Source organism: Varanus komodoensis, unplaced genomic scaffold, assembly GCF_004798865.1.
Source record: "Varanus komodoensis strain SLA01 unplaced genomic scaffold, ASM479886v1 scaffold93, whole genome shotgun sequence".
NCBI classification, from domain to species: domain Eukaryota; kingdom Metazoa; phylum Chordata; class Lepidosauria; order Squamata; family Varanidae; genus Varanus; species Varanus komodoensis.
The window spans coordinates 1,173,750-1,183,630 of record NW_025336635.1 but is presented as its reverse complement, the minus strand read 5'-3'; positions in this window follow the sequence as shown (position 1 = coordinate 1,183,630).

The following is a 9,881-nucleotide window of genomic DNA, read 5'->3' as shown; positions in this document are numbered from 1 at the left end:
TTCCCTCCCTGCAGATTCATCCGTCGAGTGTGCGGGATCATTTTCCGTTCCTGGCAGCCTCCCTGTTTCTAAGGCCTGACTCAGCCCTGCCCAGATCCCTCAAAGCAGATGTTTCATAGCAACCCAAGGCAACGTCGCCAGACCAGGGAGGACCGAGGGGAGACGGCAGCGTCAAGGGCCTGCCTGTCTGCATCTCGCAAGCAGAGGGGGCTGAGTAAGCCACCCAGCTCAGCAAAGAATCTTTCCTCATCCCCTAGCCGAGGGTGAATAATCCCCACCTCATAAGGGATTCTGCCGGAGGGAGGAAGGGGAGGGGGGCAAGAGGCCCGCAGACGAGGTCTCCCGGGAGCAGGAATTTTGATCATCGCCGACTGCCCCGACTCTGTTGTGCGTTCAGCAGGTTCTGGTGCGGCCCTCTTAGTGCCCGAGGGCTTCCCCACAATCTCCCTTCACCAGCTGGGGTGGCGAGTGAGATGTGTCATCTCACGACCGATTTGTAACAGGCTTTGGCAATGGTACTGTGATTAATTTTGAAGGGTGTTCACTTGCAGCTGCATTCCCAAAGAAAGTCCAGAACTGTAGACGCCTGTGTAGAGCCATATACCCAACACCTTCGTAAGCCTATTGTTGGTTTTTGGGGTAATTCCTGAAGCCAGGCTGTCCCTGTCCAAAGAGGGTGTCTAGCAGGGCCACAGGCTGAAGCTTGTAGCAGGCTCTCTGGCCCCTGAAGCCACCAGAGCCACCAAGCTAGGGACCTGCTTCTACAAGAGTTCATCCCCACCCAGGACAGGTTTTTGGCTCTGGCCACTTGGCAGAGCAGCAGAGCAGCAGAGGCACAGGCTGGGAGAGAGGCTGAGTGGCCAGGGGACTGGCGAAGGCAAGGCAGGGGCTGGGCAGGGGGGCAGGGGGCCAGGAGCAGCGGAGAGGAAGGGGGCGGGGCCAGAGGGGCCTGAGGGGCCGGGAGGGAGCAAGGGGCGGGGCCACCTGCCGGAGGGACTGATAAGGCGTTGTCCCTTGTCTGCATCCCTTGGCTGCAGCCTGGGCTGTCCGGGGACCCCCTTCCCTGGGACGCAGAGGGGTTTGGTTTTCCTTTCCTTTCCTTTCCTTTCCTTTCCTTTCCTTTCCTTTCCTTCTTTGTTTGTTTGTTTGGTGCTGTGCTGTGCTGTGCTTTTCCCCCCCCGCCAATTTAAATTTAAGTTTATTTTATAAATTTAAGTTTATTTTATCCTTGTGTGTGTGAGTGGGTTTTTGTCTGGGAGAACTGGGCGAGTGAGAGGAACTGCAGGACAGACAAGGCAGGGGACCAAGGTAGGGTCTCGGAAGGGATCCCGATGGCAGGCAAGGAGATGGCCTTGGTGGGAGCCACGAGTGTTGCTGTCCGCTGCGAGAGCTGCGACATGTTCGCCCTTCTCCCCCAGGAGAGGCAGGGATACATTTGCCCTTGGTGCAAGATGGTGACCCTGCTAGAGGAGGAGTTGAGGTGCCTGAGGGCCGAGGGAGCTCTCCAGCCCCCCCCCCCCGGAGCAGCCCCCCTCTGGACAGAGGGTTGAGGGAGAGACCACGGGAGGAGCAGCTGCGGAGACATGGAGGCATGTCACCCACAGGAGGGGGAGGCCAGCACGGCCCCCTCCTCCTCCTGGCACCAATCTGGAGCTGGGAAACAGGTTCTCTCCACTTGGGGAGGCTGGGGCTGATGAGGCCTCGGGGGACCAGCAGGACCCCCAACCTGGGACGTCAGGCAGCAGGAGGGCCGCTGCGGGAGAGGCGAGGGCCAGGGCATGGCCGCCCATCAGCACCGGGAAGGTACGGCGGCGGGTGATTGTTGTTGGGGACTCCCTGCTGAGGGGCACTGAGCCGGCGGTGTGCTGCCCCAACCTAGAGACAAGGGAGGTTTGCTGCCTGCCGGGCGCACGCATCCAGCATGTGAAGGACAGAGTGGAGCGTCTTGTTCGCTCCGGGGGTCACCGGCCGCTCCTGGTGATCCATGTGGGCACAAACGATGTGGCCAGGCAGGGTGTGGTTGGGACCACCAGGGACTTTGACGCCTTGGGGAAGAAACTCAGGGAGCTGAAGGCCCAAGTGGCCTTCTCGTCAATCTTACCTGTCCAGGGATTTGGGCCAGGAAGGGACAGGAGGGCCTCCGAGGTGAATGACTGGCTTAGGGTGTGGCGCCAGAATGGAACGCTTCAGGTTCCTGGACCACGGCACTCAGTTTCTTGCCAATGGACTTCTGGCAAGGGACGGGTTACACCTCACGAGGATGGGGAAAAGGTCCTTTGGAGATGCTCTAGCGAGCTTCGTCCGGAAGACTTTACACTGAGCCGGGGGGGGGGGGTTCAGGCCCCCCAGTAACGTGTCTGCACTGGACAAGTGTGGGGGGAGGATCAGGGCTCTGGGAGCAGGGTTTTAGAGATACTGCAGGGACTGACAGGACTCCTCCAGAGAGGGGCCAGGTATCAGGGAGGATGGGAGGAAGGAGGAGGCTGGGAACTCCAAGGAAGGGAAGTGGTGGGAAGGAGTTGAGGTGCATGTACACCAATGCTAGGAGCATGGGTAATAAGCAGGAAGAGCTTGAAGCTCTCCTGGGAATAGGAGGGTATGACCTGGTGGGAATCACAGAAACTTGGTGGGATGAAAGGCAAGACTGGAATGTGAACATAGAAGGGTATCACCTTTTTAGAAGGGACAGGAAGGGAAAGAGAGGTGGGGGCGTGGCTTTATACGTCAGGGAAGGGATAGGATGCAGTGAGATAGAATGCAGCACAGATGGGGATCGGTAGAGGCAGTCTGGGTGAAACTTAGGGGTTTTGACAGGGAAAGAGACCTGACAGTGGGGGTATGTTATCGCCCTCCAGGTCAACTTGGGACCCTGGATGATGTCCTGACAGGCCAGATTCTAAGGATATCTCGGGGGAGAGACACAGTAATTATGGGAGATTTCATTCTCCCGGATATTACTTGGGAGACTCACTCGGCAGTGACAGCCAGGTCACATTGCTTCCTAGAAGCTATAGAGGGAGGGTTTTTCACACAGAGGGTCCAAGAGGCAATGAGGGGGGGAAACATCCTTGACTTGGTCTTGACCAACAGGGAGGATCTGATAGATGAAGTACAGATTAGGGGAGCTCTGGATGCGAGTGATCACTCCATCCTTTGCTTTGAGATCAGGGGACTGGGGACGTGCAGCAGGTCGAGCACTAGAAGCTGGGACTTCAAGAGGGCCAACTTTGGCCAACTGAAGGCCAGACTGGGGAAAGTCTCCTGGGATAGGTTACTGGAAGGTAAGCGAGTTGAGGAGGGGTGAATAGCACTCAAAAGGGAGGTTTTGGAGGCGCAAGCCTTGACGATACCTCTAGTCAGTAAGGTGGGGAGGCGGAGGAGAGTGCCGCCATGGATGCAAAAGGAGGTGCTTAGAGGGATTAGACAAAAGAGGAACCTCTATAGGAAATGGGTACTGGGGGAAATAGACAAAAGGGTATACCGGGAGGAGGAGGCCCGTTGCAGAAGGATTCTTCGCAAGGCTAAGGCTGATTACAAGCTGAGACTTGCCAAGAATATCAAGAGCAACAAAAAGGGCTTCTTTCAGCATGTAAATAGGAAGAGGAAGGGGAGGCAAATGGTGGGACCACTAAATAAGGAGGAAGGAGATCCAGTGACTGATATGATGGAACAGGCACAGACGCTAAATGACTATTTTGCCTCGGTGTTCTCCCCAAAGCAGGACGGGGGAGATCCGCATAGGAGATTAGATGAGGCTGGGGACTTAGGGGCACAGATTAGAGTCACCCCCCTTGAAGTCGAGGGGCTCCTCGGGGCATTGGACATTACAAAGGCGCCAGGCCCTGATGGGTTACACCCGAGAGTACTTAGAGAGTTGGCAGGGGTTCTCTCACGCCCGCTGGCCTCCATTTTTGAGGCCTCGTGGAGAATGGGTGAAGTTCCAGAGGACTGGAGGGTGGCATCAGTGGTCCCAATTTTCAAAAAGGGTAGTAGAAGGGACATGGGGAATTATAGACCGGTTAGCCTTATGTCCATTGTAGGAAAAACAATGGAAAGGCTCATTATAGGGAGAGATCTAGTGATGCTAGATAGGGAAGGGAGGCTGACAGCCACACAACACGGCTTCCGCAACAACAGGTCCTGCCAGACAAACCTTGTGGAATTCTATGACAAGGTTTCGAGATGGCTAGATGGAGGGGATGCAGTGGATGTGGTTTACCTGGATTTCAGCAAGGCCTTTGACAAAGTGTCCCATGATATCCTGGTGGAGAAACTGAGGAGTTTTGGGATACACCAAAGCACTCTCCGGTGGATTAGGGCATGGTTGACTGACCGAAAGCAGAAGGTAACCATTAGCGGGGAATAATTGGGATGGCGGCCAGTGACAAGTGGGGTCCCCCAGGGCTCTGTCCTGGGGCCGATCCTGTTTAATCTTTTCATTAACGACATGGAAGAAGGGGTGACCAGTCTGCTGATCAAATTCACAGACGACACTAAAACTGGAGCAGTGGCCACAACTGAGGAGCAGGTACTCCAGATCCAAAAGGGTCTGGACAGACTATGGAAGTGGGCAGGAGACAACAGGATGGTGTTAAATGTGGATAAGTGCAAGGTCTTGCACTTGGGGCATAGGAATAGGTGTCATAAGTACAGGTTAGGGGACAAGTGGCTGGAGAGCAGCACTTGTGAAAGGGACCTCGGGGTGCTGATTGGCTGCAGGCTAAACATGAGTCAGCAGTGTGATGCGGTGGTCAAGAGGGCGAACGCCACCCTTGGTTGCATAGCCAGAAGTGTGGCTTCTAGATGAAGAGAGGTATTCCTACCACTCTACATGACTCTAGTGCACCCGCAACTGGAGTATTGTGCTCAGTTTTGGGCCCCTCATTACAGAAAGGATATAGCCAGGTTGGAGTCAGTGCAGCGTAGGGCCACAAGGTTGGTGGGTGGTTTGCAGGGGATGCCGTATGAGGCGAGACTGAGGGAACTGGGTCTCTTCAGCCTGGAGAAGAGGAGACTCAGAGGGGATCTGTTGGTGACATACAGGTATGTGAGGGGGTGTCACATGGAGGTGGGTAGAGACCTCCCCTGCAGAGGAAGGCAGGATGCACTCCAACGGAGCAAAGTTCAGGGAGCCAAGGTTCCATTTACATGCCAGGAAGCACTTCCTGACAGTTAGGACCCCAAGGGTGTGGAATGGGCTTCCATGAGAGGTCGTTGAGGCCCCATCAGTGCGGGTGTTCAAGGATAGGCTGGACGTCCACAAGGTGGGCATGTCGTGAGCGGAGCCGGCTGGTGCCGGAGGTCGGACTAGACGGCCTGGGAGCCCCCTTCTGACTTGCTCTGTTTCTGTTTCTAACACCCTCCATCTGATTGGAAGAACCCTCTACCAAAAGCTTGTCAGTCTTGACTGGACTGAGCATCAGTTTCTTAGCCCTCATTCAGCTAATTTTCATGGCCAGGCACTGGTTTAGCACATCTACAACCTCACGTCCTGGAGATGAGAAAGAAAAATAGAGCTGAAGATCATCAGCGTACTGATAGCAACACACTTCCAAACTTTGGATAACTCCATCCAGTGGTTTCATGTAGCTCTTGAACAGCATGTGGGACAAAACTGACCTCTGAGGAACCCCATACTGAAGGGCCTACAGCGTTGAACAGCATTCCTGAAGCACCACCTCTTAGAGCTGGCCATCCAAGGAGGAGGAGAACCAGTACAATGAAGTAGCCTCCATTTCTGGCTCAGGCAGCTGCTCCAAGTTTTCTATTGAAAACTGTTCCGGAAGCTCAATAGGATCAGCCTTCCCCAGTCTTCCTCCCAACATAGCTTTTCATACAGGAAAACCAAAACTGCCCAAAACCTGCTTGAGCCCCAGGTCCTGCTTTCGTCCAAGAGTGCCTGGAGCTGGTTGGCCACCCTCTGCTCAAGGACTTGCCTAGGAAGGGAACATTTACCACCATCCTAAATTTATTGAGGTCTTCTGGGTCCAAGGGGGGCTTATTTAGGAGTGGTCTCAGTGGACATGGGACCACTCCCACTCCTCTTTTTTTTTAAATAAATTTTTATTGTTTTCTCTACAATCTAACTTTAAAAACAATGGTTATTTAAGACTTTGGATATACTGGGTTGACATCTTCCTCATTTTAACAGTCAGTAGCCATATTCAAATCTACACATAGTCCTGTTTCTCTAGCTAATAGTAGAAAGAGTTCCAGGTTTGGTAGAAGGGACCACTCCCACTCCTAAGTGTTCAACTGCTTGGCTCAGCCAGTTGTTTCTTGCCTTCTGGCTTTTATAAACGAGGAGGGGCAAGGATCCAGTACGAAAGTTCAAGTATCTTGTCCATCTCCTCAAGCTGTACCAACAAAAGCACATCCAAAAACAACTGGGCCAGGCTGTGCTTTGGGTACCGTACCTCATTCAGCTGCCATAACATGCAAGTCTAAGCCCTGGTGGAAGCAAGAAATATCGTCCCAGAAGTGCCTAGCAGGCCTCAGCTGGATCTGAGGTGTCCTTGAGGCTGGCACATAATAGGGCCTGGAAGACCACAAGAAGCTCTGCTGGATGGCCAACGGAGGACTGGGCAGAATCAGTGAGGTGTTGATTCTGGGTTGCCTTCACTTCTCCTGAGTATGCCTGATCATCGGCGCACGCCGAGTGTCGACTGCGTCCGCTTGCAGTTTTCCTCCGTTTCTGTTTAAGCCGCCTCTTGTGTTATTGCATCGCTCTCAGCTCAGGGCTATGCCATGGAGCCACACAAACTCTGCTGCAGAGCCTTCCACAAAATACCTCTTCAGGCAGACCGTCCAATCTAAGTGTGGTCACACCGAAGATTTGGACAAAGGCAACACGATCTTAGCCATTTTATTTCCAGTTCACTTCCTAACTATGCGCAACATGGAACTGGCAAGCTCTGGTCCCACCAGCTAATAGTTGAACTTAGAGGGTTTTGGCCCAATGTTCATCACTTCACACATGCTTGCACTGACATGCACTGACCTTTTCAATGCTTTTAAGTAATTCCGGCAGGCGATCCCACTCCCCGCTCTGTTTTCCAGTATCCTGGGCTTGCTGCGGCCACTCACTCTTGGTCTGCATATTTCTTGACCTTCAGGGTCAAGCCCTCCAACATCTGCATATTGCTGAAATGCAAGACATTCCCCTGAGTCTGCTGTCCTCCCTTCTTTGTGCTGCAGTCTGGCTGTCAAATCAAGTCAAGTTGCAACAAGCCAGATTCAGGCTGGACATCAGGAAAAGCTTCCTCACTGTCAGAGCAATACGACAGTGGGACCAGCTGCCTGGAGAGGTGGGGGGCTCTCCCACACTGGAGACATTCAAGGAGAAACTGGACAGCCATCTTAGTGGGATGGTGTAAATTGGTGTCCTGCAGCAGCAGCAGGTTGGACTCGATGGCCTCCATGGCCCCTTCCAACTCTACTATTCTGTGATTTCATCATTCTGTGATTCCTGCCGGAGTTCAGTATTAGAGAGCATCACAGATATAATTGTGCTACACAGTAAGAAAAGAGGGGCAAAGAAAAACTCTTCTGGACTGTCCTGCAACACCAGACTGCTTAAAGTGTTATTCTCTCTCCCCAGAGAACCATGGGATTTGTAGTTTTACAGAAAGCCAGCATTAACAAAGAATTCTTCTCTCCTATATGAAAAAAGTTTGTGGTTTTTTTGGGGAAGCATAGTACAATAAAATCCTAATAAAAATAGAACACTGGCACAGGAAGAGGAAGCTATATTTGCACATGTGCACCAACACACACTTGGACACTCATCTCCCAGGGACTCTGTGAACCCAGACTTTATTTTCCAGAAAAAGAAAGAGCATAAGGGAGATGCATTAATCTCACTTCAGTTCATAGGAACGCCATACTCATTTCTAGATTATTTAAAAAAACCAAAAACTGTCTGATTCCGCACATGCCTCAAAGTCCTGCAAAATGAATGAACCAGACCCTGTTTCCTTGCCTTGATTTAGAAAGAAGCCATTCCTAAAGAAAGCAAAATCTCTGACTAGTCATCATTTCCATGTGATGCAGAGAAACTGAGTCAGGGAAAATAAAGTCCGAGGGCTGCCCACCAAGCACAGGATTGCAAACGGCTGGGACTGGAGACCGGCACAGGTTGGCATCAGCCGAAGCCCTCACTCCAGCTGGGGTTGACTGGCTCCTCTGCTTCTCCATGCCCTGGCTGCCCAGCCGTTGTTGCTGCTGCTTCCTCTACTGCAAGCACACACACTCCAATTCAGACAGGGCCCACTGCAGGCCAGAAGGAGAGGAGCCATCCTTCTCACGGTCTCCTTATTTTAAAGCTTCCAGTGATGCCCATGGAGACTTGCCTTGCGTGCCCCAGTATGTATGCAGGCAGGAAGCAAAGGGCAGATAGGGAAGGCTCAGGGCTGCCCTCCCGGTGTGCAACAGTCCCGATCTGAATGAGGAGCGTGGGCACGTGCTCGAGAGCAGGGCAGGCCGGTGCGTCTTCTGCCTGGGGACTCTTCACCTTCTGCCGCTTGTATGCTGAGCTGGGAAGGCGCTATCCGTGGTGGCGAGCCATGTCAGGGATGGCATTCAGGACCACGGGCAGCTCCTAGAAAGCGCAAGGGGTGGAGTGGGCCCTCGGCACAGGTGTCCCCAGCCTCCCCTGCTGGAGCATAAGACCCCCTTTAGCCTCAACTTGGTGCACGACACTTAGCGCAACATGTAGCTTGACCCTGGGCAAGGAGGATGGCATGCTTTGCTTTGGTCCTTCCCCTGGGCCTGGACCCCGGGAAAGAAGGCAGCAGCACCTATGTTGTAAGCCGCCCCAAGGCTTCGGCGAATGGGGCGGCATAAACATGTTTTAATAAATAAAATAAAATAGTGTCTCTTTCTGTGTACACCTGCCTGGACTTTAAGACCTTGTTCTGAGGTCCATCTCTGGGAGCCCTCCTTGAAGGAGACTGGAAGAGCGGCTGCCCGGAGAAGGGTCTTTTCTGTGGTGGCGCCTCGGCTCTGGAATCTGCTCCTCTGAGAGGTGCACCTGGCTGCCGATGCTTGATGCTTTTGGGCACCAGGCCAACCCCTTTTTCTTTTCCCAGTATTTTAAGTGTTGATGGGTTTTCTTATATTGCCATTTTACCCCTATACATGCCGTTTTAAGGCACTGCTACTGTTTTGTGAGCCATCTTGAGACACATTGTGGGGCAAAAATGTTTTAAATAAATTAAAATGTTTTTAAAATAAACACCAATGTGGTATCTTACCCAGGGATTCCCCACACCTGAGCTGACACCATATTTGCATTCATTTCCAAGGGCACCATCCAGTGCCCAGGCATGGCAGTTGCAGCCGTCCAGAATGGCTGGACTCGATCACAACTCTGCAGCCCTGGCTGAAGAAGCCTGGGAACAACCGTTGCCTGGCTTCCTTCTAGCTCAGTCAGCTCGCTCCCACCAAGCTCCAGCAGCTGCGCCACTAAACACGCGTGAAACGCATTTATGTTTCCAATAGAACGGAGTGACTGGGAGGAAACACAGACTGAGCAATAAATTGCTGCTTGCAGCTGCTTGGTGAGCTGGTTGTTCAGAGGGGAGGCCAGGGGGAATTTGGCACCTTGGCAGGTGATTCCTGCCCTGGCTCCACACCCCTGAAAGGCAGGAAAGGTGCCCTTCCTTATCTCTGCCCTAATCTTAATCTGGTGTGGATTAATTCCTTCTCTTTTCTCCTCCTATATTATTTATTTACTTATTTTATACTGTTAATTTTAATTTTATATTATTATGTTTGAAACTCAGTGTATTTTTTGTATTTTTGTATTTAATGGTAATTTATTATGTTCTATTGTATTTCAATGTATTTTATTGTGTTGTAAGCCTCGGGGCGGCTTACAA